The 22,834-nt window shown below is 47.1% G+C and overlaps 1 protein-coding gene across 3 annotated transcripts in view; it reads right to left on the bottom strand.

The window, feature by feature from the left end:
- Positions 1–22,834, bottom strand: part of WNT6 (Wnt family member 6) — a 331,238-nt gene that overhangs the window by 21,954 nt on the left and 286,450 nt on the right. The gene's annotated exons all lie outside the window — the stretch shown is intronic.

Raw genomic sequence — 22,834 nt, 5'->3', positions numbered from 1 at the left:
GTCATCACCTTGTGTCATCTATTTCTAAGAAACAAGTACAGTCTTGATGCTACAACAATACATCCCAATCTCTATCACCATCAGAGGATGTACACAGCAGAGCCACAACCTCAAAGGACCAGGGTATGCGCCGTAGCCTTGACAACCCTGATTCCAGATCTGTCTTAATCTTGAGTTGACTAGCATAGAGTTAGAAAACTAATGATTTAACAATGTCAAGTACAATAGCATAGAGTTTTGTTTTAATGTTTGTGAACTAAAAGTGTTTAATAAAAAACGAAACAAACTTTTGAGGGTAATCTTGGAAATGTATCTCTTCCATTGCCTATGGAAAAGAGATAGGTTCTTTGCACACCTGCTTATCCTTTGAACTTAAATCTCCTGGATGGCTGATTATAATTTATTAACCCCAGTGCAAGCGTTCTGTTCAGGAGCTATAGCCAAATATTCTCTTTTACAGGGAACATGGCCCTTGAACTGGCCAATGGAAAGCCCAGCTTCTTTGTCCAGGCGTGGCTGCTCCGCTATGGCGGAGGAGGGTGGCCCCCCACCAGCAGCAGGAGCTGAAAAATGAAAAATAAAAAAAATAATAAACTGTGTTTATTATGGTTTTATTTTTCAGAGGGGTGTGCAACGGGCGATAACAGGGATGCAAGGGGAGTACACAGCACTCCCCTTAGTATGCCTGTTTGTTATGCGGGCCGCCTTGAGCTGGCCGAACATACATGTGCGCTGGGTTCTGTCCACCCGGCACTGTGTTGCCAGGTTGGAGAGAGCAGACAGAGGCTCCCACTATGCCTCGGAGCACCAAGCCAGGGCGCTCTGTCCAATGCTTAGGCTGCTCTCTTGCAAAAGCAGCATTAGGATGGGTCGCAGGGCAGGCTGGGAGCCTGTGCCTGCAGCAAGCAGCAGAGGTAAAGTTATTTTTTTTATTTCTTTATGTTGCTGTGCCCCGCCCTGCTGCTTTGCCACTACAGGAGCCGCCCCTGTCTTTGTCCAACCTAGAGCTTACCACTCCTACCTCCTTTACTCGATGGCTTCCTCTATTTTGAACCCATGAATACTGGTCCAAGGCCCTTCTCTTAAGGAGACCTTTACATTGTAGCTGACCACAAACCCTAGCCCTTGATACCTGACCCCATGACCCTGTTAATTACCCTCATTACTCCAGGCCTCAGTTTCTCCCTCCATTTCCAGTCTCACATCTTGACTCAGCCACCTGCCCCAGAGCATGTAGTCCCTTAATCCCTCACTGTCAATGACTCCTGAACTCTGACCCGTCTCAAATTCCTGATCCTACAAACGTATTCGTTTTGCAAGTCAAGAATTTGGTAAATCAAGATTTTTGACTTGTCAGTTGCTACCTAATCCATTTGGAACTTGCACTTGTTAGCATCAGACTGACAGATAAGAATCAACACAGTCCTAGTTATATGTTCGTTACACAGTGTTGCAAAGTGCCCATTTAGATTACAGGTTAATCTGAGAAGAATACAGAGCCCCACTGTCCTGGATCAAATATCTATAACAGTTGAGAAAATAATATGCCTTCTTCCCCTTGACTTCTAGCTCAGGAGGCAATAGACTGTTCTGCATTGAGCTAGTTGCTACAGATGAGAACTGCTCTACAGCAAGGACTCTGGAAATAGCTCAAACCCCACAAATATATGCCCAGACCAATGTAGGAACTACTAATGCAGGTAAAGGAGGCTCACAATTCCCAGTAAAAACTTGCAGGGTGCTGTATGGACCTACTTTCCCAAGCCCGGCATGGGAGGGCTGACAGAGGGAGGGCAGTCAGGGATTTCATTAAATGTTTTCTAGTCCTATACTGGAGTGTAGGGCACAGTAGGCAGTTTTTCTGTTTACCACGTATGGATTCTAGGTCATTAAAGTGACAGTAAAAATGCTGCCTTTCCTATGTAAACACAGTAGTCATTGGCTCACTCTTTGCAGCAAGAGGAAAAGTGCACGCTTGCGTTCCTTGTTGCAGTGTAAAAATGTAATGTAGTCCCTACTCCCGGGGTGGTTTGGAAAATATAAAACTCGAACAGGCATCTGAATGTTCTACAAAATTGGAAAAGTTAGAAAGTTACAAACCACTCGAGAAATATGGCGATTGTGATCTGTGCCGTATACACTTTTCCAGGCCGAGTTAGCCATCTCTGACCAAATGAGGGTTACAAAATAGTACATACACCATTAATATGTGTTTTATCATGTCAATGGGATGGAGAGTGGTTCTTGTCACTAGAACATTGAGGAAAATACATGCAGAGTTTTTGCAACTTCAATATTGAGCAACACAGCTTCAGGTGGAAGACAGAACCTGGTGCTCCACTTCTGATGGTCAATGGTGGTCATCATAGATGGCGCGGTGGGTGGTCACTAACGATTACTCTGCAGACATAAATGGTAAAATGTGATTTGACCACAGGTTTGAAGCAGCTTATACTAGAGGTGGACAAGTGTGGGAGAACCATTAAATACTGAACTAATGGGGTGGCAGAAATCCCTCTTGCGTAGTCCTTCTGTAAGGAATGTACCCTAAGGGTGTAGTCTACTCGACTCTGGGGGGTGGATCTAGCTGTTTATGTTACAGTAGAAGTGGAAGAAGCCCATACATTTTTTTGGATATTAAGAGGAACATCTGAATCTGGGTTCTCTTCTCTCCTGCACTGGAAGGCAGTGGAGGAAATAAAGAGAAGGGGTTTGGGCAAGCTCAGCTGCAGGATCCCTTGGTCACTGTAGACACACTTTTTTCAGAAGACGCACGCCTGGTTGGTTTGGCCTTTTAGGAAACCCAAGTACAGGAGAGAGATGTGGACAACCAACATGGACATATGGTAGTGACAAGGTGTGTGTGTGGAGCCTAAGCTTACTTTTATTTGTTTTATTTCTTTTGATTATGCACAGAAAGGACGTAACAACAATCACAAATTAAACCGACTTAAAAAGATTTTCTTCTGAGTGATACATAAGTCCATGGTTATGTTTGTGTAGTTCAAAGAAACCGAGTGGTGACAGATGTGCTAAAGCATATCGAACACCATTGTATTGTTTAATCGCCTATCCAATAAGGAAATTATATCATCTCACTAATTACTCAAAAGGGTCGTAAATCAACTAAATCAGACAAAAAATAAACCTTTAAGGATATGTGTGAATTTGGCAGGAGTGGCTTGAGAGAAGTCTACTAATACTGATGGAAACCTTTCAAGGTCCAGTGCTTAATTTGAACCGGTGGCTGTCGCTAGGGTAAACCTGCACTTATTTATGTTGACATTTACTTGTTTTTCTGCATCAGACATTTACTGAGCACATGGGAGGTTAAAACAAACAAAGGGCAAAGAAGGAGAAAGAAAATGAAGGAAAAATAGTCATAAAGACAGAAAGCAGGAACCTGCAAGAGTGAGCTAGAGATGCAGGGAGTATCTGGTGGTGGGTTAGAGGCATGAGGTGGTACAAGACTGCCAGGCTTGGCACTCATCGACCTTCCATTGCACCTGCCATGGGCTTCTGAGCATAGCTTCGGGCCCCAGCACTTTTTCTTCCACAAATTCAGCACTGTGTAGGTCTAAACATAGTGGGAATTACCTCAATATGTATCCTTAATTGAGGATAGTCACTGACATACAAAACCTTTGGGTACCAAGCCATCACTAACTTGTGTAAACAATCTTTGGGAATCGTCAACAAACCTTTAATCCACTTGAGCATGATATTTCACTTCACCAACAACATGACTATGCCCGTGACACCTTGGAGCACTCTCTTACATTTGTTTGCTGCAGACCAATAGACACACCAGTGGGTCATGCAACATCTTCACCCCAGTAATGGCTTCAGTCATGACAAGAGGAGATGCCCTCTATGCACTAATGAATAGTATGGCCCAGAAGGTGGACACCCATCACTGCCTGTTATCCGCATCTGCAAAAGTACTGCGTAAATACTTGAGTGCGTAAAAAACCCTAAGTAAGAAGTTTACATTGAGGAGTTTCCTCTCATAGTTAAGTGGAGTTACAACTAAGGCGGGTTTTTCTCGTCAAATTATATTGGATTGCGTAAACTTAGATAACGGGTACGCAATCCCATGGCTGGCCTATGTGAAGCAAAGATTTTACCACCTTGGGTTGTGTTCTCTTTTTGATTCATTCTCCAGGGGAGATAAGCCCCCAGTTGAGGGATAGGGTCAAGAAAAGCTTTTTAGCCTATAAAGGGGAAAGGCATATTGAAAGGTCCCTCAACATGGATTCTGTGCTTTGTTATATGCAGATTTTTAATACTCCTTGTTTGAATTCTTGTCTTTTAGGGATTACTAGTAGGCAGTACAGATTTTAATTTATGAGGTTAAGGCTCAATATAATTCATCATCTGGTCACCTTTCCCGTGGCTGGATTGAGAGTGACTTGTTCCTCTCGTTGCCCTTGGGATAATGTGACATTACAATCAACTGCTAATTTTATGCTTTTTTTTGTAAAATGTATTCCTCCCCTCGGGCACAGTTCCTCTGCCCTATTTTAAAGCACAAGCACTTTATGAGTTATAAAAAATTGCCTTATTTTTTTTAAATCTCTGTGTACTCCAGAAATCCAGAAATCTGTTTTTCCATTGTGAATTTTATGATGGCAGCAATCAGAATACGGAAATCTTATGTTGCCCTGAATAATTATCAATAGCTGGGATTAAAATAGAATTCCCAACTCCCAAGGATCGTGTCCTTAACACGGGGAATGATACACAAAAGATGGGAACCTGACAAAGACCAGAAGTTAAAATGACAATAGGTTCTTAAGCAGCAACAGATAGGCCTGCACGCAGAAAACAGCTGCATCGGCTATGCTACAGTAAGCAAGTGAAGAGGTTGGCATACATCAGATGAAAGATGAAACTTCCACAGGAAAAATACAAACCTGTCTCCCATATGCTAGCCTCATTTCGATTGCTGGATACTTGCTGCAGGGAGACCTAGGTAGCAGGTGCTGCCATAGAATAGCATTGAAAGACCCCATCCCTCATCCCCTGCTGTGATACCTTCCCACATAGTCAGGGGCATATTTACTAAAAGTTCACGCAACACAGGGCAGCAAGCAAAGTTGCTGTGCAGCATTGTATAAATGGGAAAGAGCTGAAGAGCACCACATCTACTAAAAATGTATCACTCGTAGAGGGAGGAAATAACGAAGGACAACAAACATATTGATCCTCTTTGTGCCATGGTATGCATGGCACAATCCCAGGTTTACTGGCTTCATTAAATCTGGGATTGAGTCACATTCCATGGGTGAATGCACGGGAAAACCCATGCTCCACCCAAGGAAAGCCTACCACTACGAAATGTAATGCAAGGAAGTGCGAGCTGGTGCACTGTGTTGGATTACATTATTTCACAAAGTCCCACAAGGTGGCAGAAGTTGCTCCTTGTGTGTTTCTGTAAATCTTACTTAAACCTTAGTGTTGTCCTTCCATCGCCTTGCAATGCAAAACCTTAGTAAATCTGAGCCTCAAAGTTTACCAACTGGCCATCCACTGACATGAGCCCTGACACAACCACTTCTTCCCCTGCATGACTCCATCTGCCAGCATCAGACAATGTCTCACCCACCTGTGCCATGCATCGATCAGTTCTTTCTCCATAATATGTTACCACCTAGGAACACCAAGCACAGCACTTCTTACGGGTTACCACTGGCTTCTTACGGGTTACCACTGGAGGCTTCAGATGTCTATCAAGGCTTTCATGCTCCAGGATCGCCCACCACCAGGCACACTGTTGCAGGAATGGTCCATCTGGAGGCACATCCATGGGTTTTCTAATAAGTATGCATAGTCGTTTGAAAGTGAACAACCTTCAGCTGACTTCACACAGGCGGAAATATCTTGTTCTTTCTTGATTTAATGTTCTTAATGAAAAATCCACCAATACGTATTCTTAGTCCTAGCAAGAAGCACCACTTAGATGCAAACCCAGTGAATGGGTAATGGATAAGTGCAATGGCAGCAGAGGAGGCTGTCAATACAGGATCTAATTGGTCCAAAAAGAGTCTTCAGCACGGTACAGCTCATTAATTTATTCATCCAAAAACATTCAAAGGCAAACATATGATTGCTTTAGAGTTTAGTAGTAATGAATAGTCATCTGATTACCAGAAGAAGATTTCAATCCTTCTTTGGGGAATTCTCCGCAGAGAAGAATGGTCCAGCAGGATTACCTTTGCCATTCCACCCCCTGACTGCTGTAACTCCACCAGAGAATTCTGCTCTGATGGAGAATCCTCCTCCAGGATTTACTACTTCCGCCTCAAATCTAAGTAGTTTATTCTCACCCAACTCTAGTTCTTCAAATGTTTTGTTCAAAATATTCTGACATTGAGGAAACCAGGTGTCAACATCAACAATCCAACTAGAGCATCTGTTGTCTAAAGACTTTCTGCACTAATACAGCAGCCCAGAGGGTAAACCCATGCAACAGTTCTCAGCATCAGTGCACTGAGACTGGAGCACTGTGTATATCCATCCCACTAGTGTAATGTCTTTCATCTCCTCAAAGACTGTAGTGCAGGTTAACTATATGTTTGTGTGTGAAGCAGCATAAACCTCAGCGCCACGTCAACATTCATGTGAAAAAAGCCATTTTGCATCAAAAGTTGACCATTGCATTGCACCTAAACCTGTTAGTTCAAACCTTAATTAATATGGACAAGTGTGAGTGTAAAGGGTGGGTTGTCGGGGGGCAGCACATAAGCAATTGGTTTTGGCGCAAATCCAGAATGACCAAACTAGTGTGTTCTGGCTTTGCCCCAAATCGTAATGCCTAGTGAAATCAGGCATCCGCAAGAGGCCAAGTGGTATATTGCCCGGTATGCCAACATGTGTGCTTTTCAGTGGGGCACACGTCTTACGTGTCTGATACAGTGCAGTGGTTTGCATGAAGGAATCGGCTCTGGAGGGTGTACCCCTTTTACCAATCCTAGATTGTGCATGTTGCAAGGCTGAGCATCATGCAGAACAGCCAGATTCCACATCAGAACCACCACTATTTTCTTCCCCCCGCATAATACAGAGTTGTGATTGTCACTCTCAGATGGTAAAGGTACTCTTTGGGTAGAAATACCCTAGAGTTTCATTTAGGCAATTTGGATAATGTATCCTTTCCAACTGACCCATTTAGGCTATTTTTAAATCTTGCTTCCTCCACAGTCATTATTATTTATAATCTTTTCTTTTTTAGATTTGGCAAGATGGCATTCACTAAAAATTATTGCTTACAATATTAAACATAAAATTACTTGCCGGGGGGTGTATAGGATTCTTTAAAAATTAGTAACAAGAAACATGTTTGCAAGTAGCATGGCTCAGTAATGGAGCATACACCTCTGCCACACTAATTGTTCATCTGGTATTTTCATTGGTTGCTCCTGTTAGTAGAACAAATGTGTTTATATATAGAGAGCATTTTCAGTCATTCATCTCTTGTGATAGCTAAGTGACAAATACCAAGGTCTGACTGGCTGCTGGTGAGAAATCTGTGTATTCACAGCAGAGCCCTCATCCTGACATTAGTGCCTGAAAGCTTGGATGTAATTGTCAGGGTGTAAAACAAACATATGGGTCCAGGGGGCATTGTGCAGCAATTAGAAAACTGAGCTAACATTTAACTTTTGCGACAGTAGTAAGATGAAAAGTAGCTGTGAGAGACACCAAGTGTAGTTTTGCACTGTAAAAGGACCCACGTGATTGTGTAGCATTGGCTTTCCGTTTCTGTGCCTGGCTGTGCTTAACTTTAATGATACAAAAAAGTACATTTTTAGCTCCCTCACTCCATACACTGGGCATGATGAATCTTGGTCCTGGATTTTCATTTAACAAACAGCTGCATTCAGGGATGTGTTGTCTCCATTTCCATCATTCAACCAACAGAGTTGACAACAATGATTTCTAAAGGGAAAGTCCAGGATTTTATACACAATTTCTGATGTACATGGAGCTATCTTGTAAACCTATGTGTACCATATTCTTCCATTAAATGAATGAATGTGCTCAGTTGTTTTACATATTGCATGACTATAGCAAAAAGGATGAAATTGGTATGTAGAGCGCTTTGCATTGTTTCTCAAATATTATCATTCCATAGAGGCAGTGAGTGATTCAGCAGACAGGAAGACTGAAGTAACTCATCACCCAGTAAAAGAGATTTCTCAAAGAAGAGTCAAAGAAGAGGCCAAAGATTGATTAGACATTGATACCGAGCTTTCCTTTATCTCAAACCTGATTTCATCAGCAAAGGGTCTACGCACTAGTGGTTGAGAAACTTGCATCTCAACATCCATCATTATTTCTTTCTGTACAGTAATCTCCTCTCTCTAGCTATGTCTACATGCATGATGCTTCACCTGTTCCTTGCGGTGTGGGACTGTGTGCATCCCTGTATGTTCATTGTCTCTGTATCTTCTGGTATATGGTGGTTTATGGACATGGGAGCTTGGCTCTCCCTGTTCTTGCCATTGGAGCTCACTAACAGTTCTCTATACCGAACTCTCCTTAATGGGTCAGTTCCTCACACTGTTTGGCGCTCCTTGATTTACACCCTTTCCTCTTCCTCTCTTCCCTTCTTTCTCCTGCAGCCTATTCTCCTCTTTCCCCTTTTCTAGTAGCCACAGCAGGTCAACTAGAGACAAAGGGCATATGTACAAGAAAGTGGCACATCATAGATGATGCACCACTTTTTCTGCGCCCCCTACCAGCCCCTAACAACACCATGGTTGTGCCGAATTTACAATACAGTGCACCATAGCAGTTGTTAGCACAATAGCGTCACAATGTTTGACGCTATTGTGGCACTTTGCTACACTGGCATGAAGAAAAATGTTGACGCTAGTGCAGCAAAGCACAGGGAGCCCCTTTGAATATAATGGGTGCGTCATTTTAATGCCTGCTCTAAGCAGGCGATAAAAATTACAGAAGAAATGGTGCAGTGAAATGTTGTAAGTTTCACTGCGCCATATTTTCGGGCCTCCCTGCACCGGAATGCCCCCCTTTGCATACATTATGCCTGATGCAGGTATAACGTGCGCAAAGGTTTACAAAGTGGCGCAACGCAAGCCTTGTGACCCTCCGACATACACACCCTACACACAGACATACACACGCATACCTATATTCACCCACGCATGCATACATCCATCCACACACACTGACATACATACAAGCACACACGCATTCACACATCACAGCATAAACACACTCACATCCATTCATGCACACATGCATTCCAAACGCCCCACACCCGCATGCACGCACACAGAAACATATACACACATATACACACACACCCCCCCACACAGCACCCAACTTACCTTCTTGCAGGGGGTCCTCCCACAGAAGACGGGATGCCAGCAGCAGCGTCCACCAGCAGAACACCACCAGGCCGTATCATGGATCATGATACGGTTGGCGGCGGTCTACTGGCATGGCGCTGCTGCTGGCAGCAGCGCCACCTTACCGCCGTCCCCCGCCATGACCGTAGCCGGAATTCCGCCATCCTTATGGCAGACTTCCGGCTACGGTCATAATATGGCGGACGGTAGGTAGCCACGGCGACGGTCTTGTGGCGGCCGTCGCCGTGGCGGTAGGCGGCATTTACCGCTATGTCATAATGAGGGCCTACATGTTTTTCTGCATGTATCCAAGCTGGATATACCAATTATGTGATGATAAACCCTGGATGGTTTCATTTTTATTGGTTAACCTATTGGTGTGAGCAACTTCTAATCTCTACCTATCAGTGGCGTAGCAAAGGCCCTTGCAGCCCCCGTGGTGCGGGGGCCCCCTGAGCACAGTACACTGTTCACAGGCGGCAGGGCCCTGTCTGGGTGGAGGGGGCCCCCTTCCAGGTACTTTGCAAGGGGCCCCCCTCACGTTTCGTTCCGCCACTGCTGCATATCAATCCAAGTGCACACTTATAAATTGCTAAACATCCACCCTGGGGGAAGGTGCCTTTGACAGTCAATACAGGGCGAAGTATCAACCAGTCAAGTTTTCATTTTTGTTGTGAAGCTACGAAGTTTGCACTCTTCAATCACTTCCATAGCCAAAACGTTGCTTGGTCTAGTACCCTGGGCTCTGACAGGTCTCCCTTGCTTTCTCCACATTGTTTTGGAAATGAGCAGAAGAAACTTGTGAGGGGGAAACTCAAAAAAAACTTCCAGATAGAAAGGATGGAAAAGCAGAATAGGAATCTCAATGTATGGAATTGTCTGCTTCTGGGTCAAAGTGAATGCATCCCCTTGATCTTGGCCAATAAAAGGTCATATTTTCTCATGCAGAAAAGGAATATATTCTGTGGGAAGCCCTAGGTCAACAGAATCAGTATAGCTATTAGTAGTTCAGATCAATTTCCTTCTCTTTATCCTGATATTTGTATTATTGTCAGTGCTCAAAACTTGAAATGCCTCATATGTTGCCATCACCTGCCAAACCCAGGGGAACGAGAAACACCTTGGGAAGAATGGGAAGATATTTTCAAAGTTGATATGCTTGATTGAGATGGTAAGAGGTTATCGGATGATGGGATGCAAGGCACTTTGCTGCATTGCTTGGGTAGTACAAATTTTAGGGTACACCATGATCTCCCGGGTTTGCAAACACAAGAGGGTGGTTACAATTTGACATTGTATGCAAAATCCATGAAGAAATTGGAGACTTACTTTGGGCCAAAAACTAATATTATACTTGAATGTTATAGGTTATTCTTTAGAATCCAAAACGATAACGAATGTATTGATATTAATGTTCCTTGCCAGAGGAGTAATCCCTCTTTACTGGTAGTTTGATGCAGGCTACGTTTAAGGATACACAGAGTGTCTTCTATCTCCTAGATGACATTTTAGTTGTTGCAAATAACAAGTTGGAGCAGGATGGCAGATTAAATAGAGTTTAGAAGATCTTGAGATTAAATGGATTAGTGGTAAATTAAACAGGGTGAAATATGTATATGATTGATGGATGGACTTAAACCAAACGATAAATTGATTGGAAATATCATGAATGGAGACATTACCGAGAGTAAAGATGAAGTAAGATCCTATTGTGTCATTACTGAATGTTATTTCATATTTGTTCGGTATTTTCTGATAAGACCAAATCAACAAGGGAATTGTTAAAGAAGAATGCAAAATCTGAATGAAGCAATTCAAGTCAGGAGGAATCTGTCAATAATAAAGCAAGAAATTGCTTTTGCACCACCGTTGGGCAGTTTTAATTTTACCTTTAGAAATTTTAGTAACTACAGATGCCAGAGACTATGGATTAGATGCAGTTTTGAACCAGGGTTCAAGATGGTGAAGAAGTAATAATAGCTTCTTCATCATGCACTTTGTCTGATTCCGAGAGGCTGTACTCACTCACAGAAGGGCACCAAGGCCTTGACTGTAAACTGGGCAGCTGAACATTGTAGGGCTTATTTTTGGGGTGTTCATTTTTTGTTATTTACCAATCACAAGCCATTGATTCAGCTGATGACCACCTGAGGTTCTGGTGCGGCTTCATCGAGGAATGCAAGATGGTTGGCAAATCTTGAGGTGTTCAATTTCATGCTAGAGTTATTTGCTGGTAACAATAATGCATTTGCCAGTGGCATGTTGAGAGTTAAATTATGAGACGTCCAGAGTCCTGAAACTTGAATTGACGTCGAAGATCAGCCATGTATTTAAGCCATGGGATACATAGCATGGAAACTATAATGGAAGAGTCATAGAAACAAGCAGTAATAGATGGCAATGAGTTGTCAAACCTTAGCAAGCGGATCAAAGAAAGATGGCCCAAACATCCTGGTGTTTTGCAAACGTACAGCTATATTAAATACGAACTTAGAGAAGATGCGTGGTGAATGAGAAGTTGATTAAAATTAATACCAACAAGTTGCCTGAAGGACAAGATCATTCAGTCGGCTCATCATGGTCAGATGAGTCTCAGAAATCCAAAAATAGGATCTGGGAGTTATTTCGGTGGCGGGGCATGGGTAAAGAAATAGAGAGGATGGTAAAAGAATTTCACTTGTTTGGTAACAGCGACAAGAAATATAAAACCAGTGTGCAGCCACCTTAGCCAGTAATATTTTGCAGGCGGTTATGGGCAAAGTTGGCAATTGATATAATTGTTTCTATAGCAACCATTGGAGTGATGCACCCATAGGCTCTCTTTGACACCTTTGGTAGAGACTGCAGAGCCCAGCCTGCATGCTGACAACACTAATATTTAAAAAATGGGCTAAGCATGCCCGGCAACAAACTTGTTAGGCTGGCCAAAAGGAGATGGGTCCTTCCAGTACCTGAAAAACAGTGTGAAACCTGGGGCCCATCATTTATAAAGCGCAACTTATCACCCAGGGGGTCTCAAGGTGCTAGCTGGGGGATGCAGGTCAGTCGAAGAGCTAGATCTTGAGGTCCCTCCTGAACTCAGCCAGCGTCGGGGACTGCCTGAGGTGGAGCGGCATCGAGTCCCAGGTCTGCCCTGCAAGGTAGGAGAAGGATCTTCCTCCAGCCGTGTTCTTCTGGAACCTGCGGATGGTGGCGAGGGCCAATTGCACCGAGCTGAGTTGCCTGGAGGATGTGTAGAAGCAGAGGCGGTGGTTGAGGTAGCCAAGTCCGATGCTGTGAAGGGCCTTGTACTTTTATTCACTCTGCAAGTCCTAGCGGCAGCAAAGGTGTCTGCCTCAGTCCCATGAGTATAACCTATCTGAGAAGTGTCCAACTTCCAGGAAACCAGATGTGGGAACAGTAACCCAATTCCCTACGGTAATTCTCCCCCTTCTGACTCAATGCGCATGATCTTGATCGTCCTACAACATGCCAAATAGTGTACAGTGTTCTGTTGCTCCCCAGCTAGGTTTACAGTATAAAAATACTAACAGACACATACATCCAAGCCATGCAGATGTGTTGATTAAAATACAACTTGGTCACAGAAGATACTGCTCGGCCTCATGCTGGATCGCAGTAGAAGCCCGGCTTCAGACACAAGTGCTCAGTGTTATGTGAAAGTCCATCCATGGCCAAGCGCCTGGCATCTTTGCAAAGTATTCCAGGCTATTAGTGGTAGATTAGAAACTAAAGTCTGACAGCAGGAATTGCTCTCTGGAATCACTTACCTGGCACCTACGGTGCCACCAGGGTTCATGATCAGTCTAAAAAAAAATCAAAGAAAATATTATTCAGAGGGCCTATAATGTTGTATTCGCCTGCATCTGTTGTAAATCCCCGCACTCCTATCTTGTAAACATGTATTTGTCTGTGTTGCTTTGTTTAAGTACAAAGAAGCTAGTTTTGTGTCTGTTTTTCACGTTTTATATTGTGTCAACTTGGCCCGAGTGCATCAGAGCACTTTACAACAGAGACAGTTCCACATTTTTTGCTAGGCACAGGGAAAGTCGTTGATTTGCCCAGAATCACAGAAGGATAAACTGAGGATGAGATTCGAACCTGGTTCCCCTGTTGCAGTTGTGGCCGCTCTCGCCTGTAGGCCACATCTCCTCCCTCGTTTGCTGTGCAACATACATACACACAATGCAAACATACATGCATGCATGCACACACTTGCATACACACACATACAAACATATACACGAGAATGCATGTATTCATACATTCATTAATACACACATGAACACACATACATACACACACATACATACAAGCATGCGTGCATTCATACATGCGTTGATGCATATATACACATATACATACACACACACGCATGCATTCATGAATGCATTGACACACTCACACACACACAGACATGCATACCTTCCCTGCAGCACCCACTGGCCGGAGTCTCTGACACCCTGTCCGTGACGTCAGCAGGAGCCAGTACTGGGAGTTGTTCTTGCCCTTTCAGTGTCTTCTGGCTTCTCGTTGAAGGATTAAATTCCAGAGAGCTTTCTGCCTGCAGACCCTGCCTGGACCTGCCGCCTCGTGGAGCTGCAGCCAGAGGGCTTTCCACTCGAGCGCACACCTCATTGCTGAGGGATGCGCTGCCTCCCGCTGTCACTGAGGCATTCCGTGCAAGTGCCAAGCAGGCCTCGGATGACACGGGCGCGGGAGCCGGGCGAGGGCAATTGAGACAAGAGGAAGCAAGGGAAGGCCGGCTTGGCCCACCCTCACTCAGAGGCCTGGCCCACCCCTCACTCAGTGGCATGGCCCACCCTCACACAGAGGCCTGGTCCACCCTCACTCAGAGCCTGGCCCACCCTCACTCATCCACTCTCACACAGAGGCCTGGTCCACCCTCACTCAGACGCCTGGCCTACCATCACTAAGCGCCTGGCCCATCTTCACTCACAGGCCTGGCCCACCCTCACTCACCCACTCTCACACAGAGGCCTGGCCCACCCTCACACAGAGGCCTGGTCCACTCTCACTCAGAGGCCTGGCCTATCTTCCCTGAAAGGCATGGCCCGCCTTCACTCAGAGGCCTGGGCCATCCTCCCTGAAAGGCATGGCCCACCTTCACTCAGAGGCCTGGTCCACTCTCACTCACCCACTCCCACACAGAGGCCTGGCCCACCCTCACTCACTCACTCTCACACAGAGGCCTGGCCCACCCTCACTCAGAGGCCTGGCCCACCCTCACACAGAGGCCTGGTCCACTCTCACTCAGAGGCCTGGCCTATCTTCCCTGAAAGGCATGGCCCGCCTTCACTCAGAGGCCTGGGCCATCCTCCCTGAAAGGCATGGCCCACCTTCACTCAGAGGCCTGGTCCACTCTCACTCACCCACTCCCACACAGAGGCCTGGCCCACCCTCACTCACTCACTCTCACACAGAGGCCTGGCCCACCCTCACTCAGAGGCCTGGCCCACCCTCACACAGAGGCCTGGTCCACCCTCACTCACCCACTCTCACATAGAGGCCTGGCCCACCCTCACTCAGAGGCCTGGTCCACCCTCACACAGAGGCCTGGTCCACCCTCACTCAGAGGCCTGGCGTACCCTCACGAAGCCTGGCCCACCTTCACTCAGAGGCCTGGGCCACCCTCCCTCAAAGGCATGGCCTACCTTCACTGACCCGCCCTCACTCAGAGGCCTGGCCCACCCTCCCTCAAAGGCATGCCCACCATCACTGACCCACCCTCACTCAGAGGCCTGGCCAACCCTCACTCAAAGGCACTGCCCACCCTCACTCAAAGGCACTGCCCACCCTAACTCAGAGACCTGGCCCACCCTCACTAAGAGGCCTGGGCCACCCTCCCTCAAAGGCATGTGCCACTTTCACTGACCCATCCTCACACCGAGGACTGGCCCACCTACACTCAAAGATATGGCCCACTCTCACTCAGAAGCTTGGCCCACCCTCACTCAGAGGCCTTGCCCACCCCCTATGCAGAGACCTGGCTCACCCTCACTCAAAGGCGTGGCCCACCCTCACTCGGAAGCCTGGCCCACCCTCATTCAGAGGCATGTCCCACCTTCAGAGGACTGGCCCACCCCACCATGCAGAGGCCGGGTCCACCCTCACTATGAGGTTGATCCACCGTCAGTCAAAGGCATGTTCCGTCTTCACTCAGAGGCCTGGCCCAATACACTCAAAGGCATGGCCCACCCTTGCTCAGAGGCTGGTCCACCCTCACGCAGAGGCCTGGCTCGCCCTCACTCAGAGGACTGGCCTACCCTCACTCAGAGGCTTGGCCCACCCTCATGCAGAGGTCTGGCCCACCCTCACTCAGAAGCCTGGCACACCCACACTCAAAGACATGGCAAACCCTCACTCGAAGGCATGGCCCACCCTCGCTCAGAGGCTGGTCCACCCTCACTCAGAGGGCTGGCTCGCCCTCACTCAGAGGACTGGCCTACCCTCACTCAGAGGCTTGGCCCACCCTCACTCAGAGGCTGGTTCACCTTCACTAGGCCTGGTCCACTCTCACGCAGAAGTCTGGCCCACCATCCCTCAGAGGCATGGGCCACCCTCAGTCAGAGGCCAGTGGATTACTGACAGGCCCGTCTCCAGTAGCGTAGCAAGGATGCCAAGGGGTGGGGTACAAATTTAAAAAATTGTCCTTTTGACCGCTTGTTGGGGTAGTAAAATACAGCTTCGTCCCAGTTTAATGGGGACTTGGTGACACTGCACCTGCTGCACTGTGCCGCTGAAAAGGCTATAATACGGGGGCCATTCCATTGTAGGACTGCATGAGATGTGGATTTATACTGAAAGGCTACTGAGCAACCACCAGCTGCAGGTTAAAAGCTTGCTGCTCCATGGTAAAAGAAACATGGAACCACATCCAGCGTGACCCACATCCAGTGTGACCCACATCCAGTGTGACCTAGCACCTAGGAAGACGTATTTGACCTGGCCAAAGCACTACTAGCCTCGTAGTCTGAAGATGGACCACGACTGAGACAACCTTTACTTCCTGTTTTTAGAACCCACATTTTCTGCCTTAGAACAATGTATATACGGAGGCATCTTCGGAGTTTGGCCAATTGGACCATATATAGTCCCATCACATTTTCTTATTTCAGCTTTAATCCTTGACTTTAATGGGTATACATATAGTTTCTATGTTGGTCCCTCTGCTAGTCCCCTTCCACTTACAGTTGTTTGTGTGTTGTGGGGACAGCAGGAGGCAGAAGATCTAAAATAGCAACCATCAAAATAGTATGCCTGTTGGCTATACTGCATGAAAACAAGCTCCCCTAGCAGTCTTCAAACAAAGTCTCTGTAATGGAGAACTTAAGTGCTTAGCTTCTGGGCAATGGCAATGCTTACTCAGTTACTAAGACGAGTCTGGTATGTATTATGTCAACAATTAGGGCATTTCACTCGGATTTCATAACTTTCTAGGAATCCGAGGCAAAAAATGTAATCCAAAGCAAAACATTGTGATTTAGTGAAACCAGGGCCACCATGACAATACAACACTTAGCTGTGATGGAGACAACTGCTGCTGGATAGCTCAGTGGGTTTGACAAAAATACCATCTCTTCTCGGTCTGAAACCCAAGTCTAAGATGTGTTGAGAAATGCTCATACTGAGGCTAACTAGCAATGTTGGGGGAAACTTAAATTCCACCAGATAACTTTATGTTTAATTATCCTGCTATGTAATCACTTGTCAGGAATATTCTCAGACGGTAGGCTGAAATTGTGGGTCAAGTTTTTAATTTTAGGCAATTTGTGGCCATGTACACTTTAAGTTCGTCAAAAATCCTACAATCTTCATATTTTAGGATCACGTTTCTCCTAACTCCATTGTTCAACAACTGAAGAGCATAATTACAAGGCCCGTGCACCGCCACAGTATCACTTTTGTGATGCTTCAGCACGCCGAGTGCAGACCCAAGTCTATGAGGCCACTCAAAGCCACTTTACCTGGCTTTTTATAGCCTCGCAGATATGGACTAAGGCAAGGCAGCTCACGACATTGCGCTGCCTTAATCTGTGTCAGGGGTGAGTTCCATAGGCTTTGCGGTGGGTTTTCCGTTGCAACACCCAGAGGTTTTAATGTATTCCCAGATTTACAAGGCTGGTAATGCGTCAAAACCATACGCCTCCCCAGAGGAGGCTAAGCAAGGAGAAATATCTTTATTTCTCCTTGTTTTTTCTTCTTTATATGTGTTCTACATTCTGCGGCACACATAAAAAGATGAAAATGACTCCATGGATTGTCTTTGTGCAGAAATGTTAGAAATGGGGTTTCTGGTTAGCTAGGGTTTGCACCTCAGCCAGGCAGAACGCACCACTCTAGTCAAGGCAAATAAGTTACACACCAAAGATAACCTGTGCTTATCCCCGGTAGCTTGGCTCAGAGCAGTCAGGCGTACCCCTGTGTAAAGCGTTAGTGCAGAACACTCACGTCAGTGACCTAATAAATACACCACAAAGGAGACTCGACACAGGATTATATAAAAATATAGGTCTCTTTGCAAATATATAATTAGCTTAAATACACATAGATCATATACACTATGCATATTATGCAATCCCAGTAGAAAGAATATGTAATGTCATAACGTAAAAGGCCAGATTTGCATGCGGTCATTAAGTGCTTCGGTCACAGAAGACATTCAGTGATAGTAATTAGGTACATAAATCACCAGAAAACAACATAGATGAAAAATTGTACATATAAGTCAATACTACAGAGTGGTATATGCAGTCCTGGTGCTATGAAAATCCCATGTCAACAGGCCTTATTAGGTCAGAACAGGAAATGCAGCCGTAAACTCACATTACATTAGGTGCCACTCCAACCAGACCAAAGACGACATGAATCATAAGTATTGGCCAATATGTTTTGGGCAAATCACATGAAACTATGGGGACCTACAGGAGGCTGGTATGGTTTGTAGTAGGTACATAAGGTACTTACACCTTACACCAGGTCTAGTTATCCCTTATAAGTGGATTGTAGGCAGTGTCTAGAAGATAGGCTCTCTAGGGGTAGCTGTAGCTTAGCATCCAAGGCTTATCTAAGAGACATGCAAAGCTCATGCAATACCACTGTTGTCACACAGTACTCACACACACAAAAGAAAACACTCAGGGGGTCATTCTGACCCCGGCGGCGGCCTGGCTGGAACCGCCAGAATACCGCTGTGCGGTCAAAAGACCGCCGCGGCTATTCTGGGTTTCCCGCTGGGCTGGCGGGCGACCGCCAGAAGGCCGCCCGCCAGCCCAGCGGGAAACACCCTTCCATGAGGATGCCGGATCCGAATGGAGCCGACGGAGTGGAAGGGGTGCGACGGGTGCAGTTGCACCCGTCGCGATTTTCAGTGTCTGCATGGCAGACACTGAAAATCTTGGTGGGGCCATTGGCATGGGCACTGCAGGGGCACGACACCCCATACCGCCATCCTGTGCCTGGCGGCCAAAACCACCAGGAACAGGATGGCGGTCGGAATCCCCATGGCGGCGCAGCAAGCTGCGCCGCCATGGAGGATTCCCCAGGGCAGCGGAAAACCGGCGGTACACCTCTCTGTACCGCCGCGGTCAGAATGCCCAAGGGAGCACCGCCAGCCTATTGGCGGTGCTCCCACGGTCGTTGGCCCTGGCGGATTTTACCGCCAGGTCAGAATGACCCCCCTAGTGTTACAAAAATAAAGGTACTTTATTTTGGTGACACAAATGCCAAACACATCAAAGAGACTAATACACAAATTATATACACTATTATGCACAAATACACATAGAAACAGTTAGAAAACAGTGCAATTAGTGAAAATCACAATAGTTACAAATGGGCCTAGGGGGAACACAAACCATATACTAAGAAAGTGGAATGTGAATGTTGGTTTCCCACCTAGGCAAGTGTAGTGTGTAGAGGGTCGCTGGGAGTACTAGAAAACACCAAAGGTAAGTACTAGAACCCACCCTGGAGCCCAGGACAGTAGGATTAAAACACAGTAACTTTCCCAGAACACACAGAACACACAGAAACACGAGAAAGAAGATTAGACAAGAACAAGAGGAGTCTGCAAAAGAAACTGCAAGACCTCAACAGTGGATTCCTGCACCTGAAGACCTGTGGAAAAAGGGGACCAAGTCCAAGAAGCACAGAAGAGTCAGGGGGGAGAACAGGAGGCCCCTGCTAACCCAGATGAAGGTGAAAAAGAAGAACCACCGGTGAAGAACAACAGTCGGTACTGCATCCAAGAAGACTGTTGCGGGTTCCTGGTTGGTGCAGATGATGTCCCTGCCGGATGGAGGATTGCAGTCTGGTTTGTGTCGCTGGAGTCTGCCAAAAAGCCTTGGCACACGCAAAGCTCGTGGTTAGCGGAAAATGCCGCTGCCCGGGACCAGGAAGGGCCAGGTGAACTCTACCCAGGAGAGGAAGTCAGAGGGGGCTCTCAGCAACTCAGAGAGCCCACAGAAGACCAGGCAGCACACACAGGAGTCCCACAGCACAGAGACAAAGGAGGTGCAAAAGGAGGCCCATGCAGCACTACGACAAAGGCTCCCACTCCGCCAGAGAACCACTCAGGAAGATGTGTGTTGCACCATAGAGTGCTGGGGGCCTGAGCTGCCCGGTGCATGAAGAACTTTATGGAAGGATGCCAACAAGCCTTGGCAACTGCAAAACACGTGGTGCATGGGGGTACTGTCTTGCGGGGGAGACAAGCTCTTACAACCACCAAAGTTGGACAGTAGGATGTCAGGACCGTCCGGATCACTTCTTTCCACCACCCATGATGCAGGATCCACGCAGCTCGTCAGAAGAGGGGATTCACGTCGCCAGTCGTCAATGAGGTGAAGGGCCTGCTGAGGCAGGGGAGTGACTCCTTTACTCCAAGGGAGATTCCTTCACTCTTCTGGTTCAGGCTGAAGACAAGCTGTCCTCTGAGGATGCACAACCAGGAAACAGTTGCAGTTGCTGGCAGGAGCTGAAGATACAGTGTTGCAGAAGTGGTCTTTGCTTCTTTGTTGCAGTGTGTAGAGTTTCTGGAGGGTCCAGATGCAGTTTCTTCAGTGAGAAGGTGAAGTAGAGGATGCAGAGGATTCCTGCTGGAGTCTTGCAATCTGAATCTGAAGAATAACCCAAAGGAGAGACCGTAAATAGCCCTGAAAGGGGGACTGGTCACCAAAACAGGTAAGCACCTATCAGGGGAGGGCTCTGACGGCACCTGCTGGCACTGGCCACTCAGATGCTCCCAGAGTTCCCTGCCAACCTTGGAAACAAGATGGCAGAACCCAGGGACCCTCTGGGGGAGCTCTGAGCACCACCCCTGGGGTGGCGATGGACGGGGAGGGGTCACTCCCCTTTCCTTCATCTAATTTCACACCAGAGCAGTGACTGGGGGTCCCTGAACTGGTGTAGACTGGATTATGCAAGGAGGACACCAAATGTGCCCTTCAAAGCATTTCCAGTGGGTTGGGGAGGCTACCCCTCCCAAGCCTGTAACACCTATTTCCAAAGGGAGAGGGTGTGACACCCCTCTCCCAAAGAAAATCCTTTGTTCTGCCTTCCTGGGCTTGAGCTTTTCAAGCAACAGGAGGGGAGAAACCTGTATGGGAGGTGGCAGCAGCTGGGGCTGCCTGGAAAACCTCAGAAGGCTGTAACGGCAATAAAAGGGGTCCTCTAAGGAGCCCCCAGACTGCACGGAATCATACAACCAATGCTGGCATTAGCATTGGGGTAAGATTCAACATGTTTGACACCAAACATGACCATTTTCGGAGTTACCATTATGTAGCTGGACATAGGTATTGACCTATGTCCAGTACACATGTAAAATAGAGTCCCACACTCACAAAGTCCGGGGAAATGGTCCTGGAGGTCGTGGGGGCACCTCTGCTAGTGCAGGGGTGCCCTTCCACACAGGTACTCTGCACCCTGCCCTCAGGCCTGGAGGACCTGCCATAGTGGTGACTTAAAAGTGACCTGGTGCAGTGTAAATGGCACTGAAAGGGTGCATGCACCTTTTCATGCAGGCTGCAATGGCAGTCCTGCAGAGGCATTTGCATGGGCTCCCTGTGGGTGGCAAAAGATATGCTGCAGCCCATAGGGATCCCCTGGAACCCCAATGCCCTGGGTACCTAGGTACAGTGTACTAGGGCCTTATAATGGGGCGCCAGTATGCCAATTGTGAGTGAAATACTGTGATAACAGTAACCAACAACCACATTTAAGGGAAAGAGCATAACTGCTGGGATCCTGGTTAGCAGGATCCCAGTAGACACAGTCAAACATACCGACAAACAGACCAAAAGTGGGGGTAACCAAGCTAGAAAGAGGCTACTTTCTTACAGCACCATATAGGAATAACATCATATGAGGAAAGGCTCATTATCCCTCCCATGGCAATGCTACGATCGCTATCCATCCCCCATACGTTGATTGCTATTCTGACACCATCTACGCAAAGACAACAGACCTCAGGAATACTGGACAGGACAGTGTAATCATTTATAAGGAGACCCAGATGTCTTGATAAGGCTGGGGTTCAGGTTGCAGCACATAAGGCAATACTTGCAGGCTCAGGGAAGCATGAAAATTTCTGCAGTGCCCTCCAGTGTCACCCTAAACAAAACCCTATCAGCAAGCCCCCACGAGTACTGGGAGCATTGGGCTCTGATCTAGTGGTTCCAGTCTCACCAAAGATAGGCCCACCCATCAGTCTCCTTTCTTCCCATAGAAGCATAGTTGCCCACTGGGGCTGTGCAGGATGGCAGCACAACTCCCACCGGGGCCCTACTCCAGCCCGATCATGGCTCAGGGGTATCGTCGGGTGGGGTGGCCGACACCCCTTCCCCAACATCGGGCAGCCCACAAACCATCCTCTGGACTCACTCCCACAGCCCGGGGAGCAAGAAGGAAAAGCCAAAAAGGACTTCCCATGGTCAGAGAGCCTCTCTCCAGTGGGCTCTGGTGGGGGAGATAGCTTCAGCTCCATCAATGTGCCGCATGTGGGCTCGAGGGGCAGGGCCACACTGTGGTTCCGTGATGTGCAGTATAGCTCTGACCTGACTGCCCGTGTGACGGGCCCCTCCGATGGAGTTTGCAAAGTATGGCGGTCTGGGGACCAGCTAAGCTGCCGGCGCTGCAGCACTTCCCAGTAGCAGCACATCTCCTTCTCCGCTGGCGTCAAAACACCTGGCGAGTTCAGGAAGGGGCCCTCTTACCTCTGCCAAAGGTGATTGGAGATTGTAAAATGTTTTGTCTGAGCTAGGGCTATAACTAGGAAAGTGCTCTCCATGCGCTCATTTTTCTAACACATCAGGCAATCCCCACATGCTTCTCACCAAAAGTCTGGAAGTGTCCTCCACACGCTTGGTTCAGTCGAGGTAAGGGCTCTGCCTGTGCTGAATGGGGTGTAAAGGAAAAGCGCCTAATTTTCC

The sequence above is a fragment of the Pleurodeles waltl genome, chromosome 3_2 (genome assembly GCF_031143425.1).
Source record: "Pleurodeles waltl isolate 20211129_DDA chromosome 3_2, aPleWal1.hap1.20221129, whole genome shotgun sequence".
Classification (NCBI taxonomy): domain Eukaryota; kingdom Metazoa; phylum Chordata; class Amphibia; order Caudata; family Salamandridae; genus Pleurodeles; species Pleurodeles waltl.
Note: the sequence above shows the minus strand (reverse complement) of the source record. Positions and strands in the feature narration are given on the sequence as shown.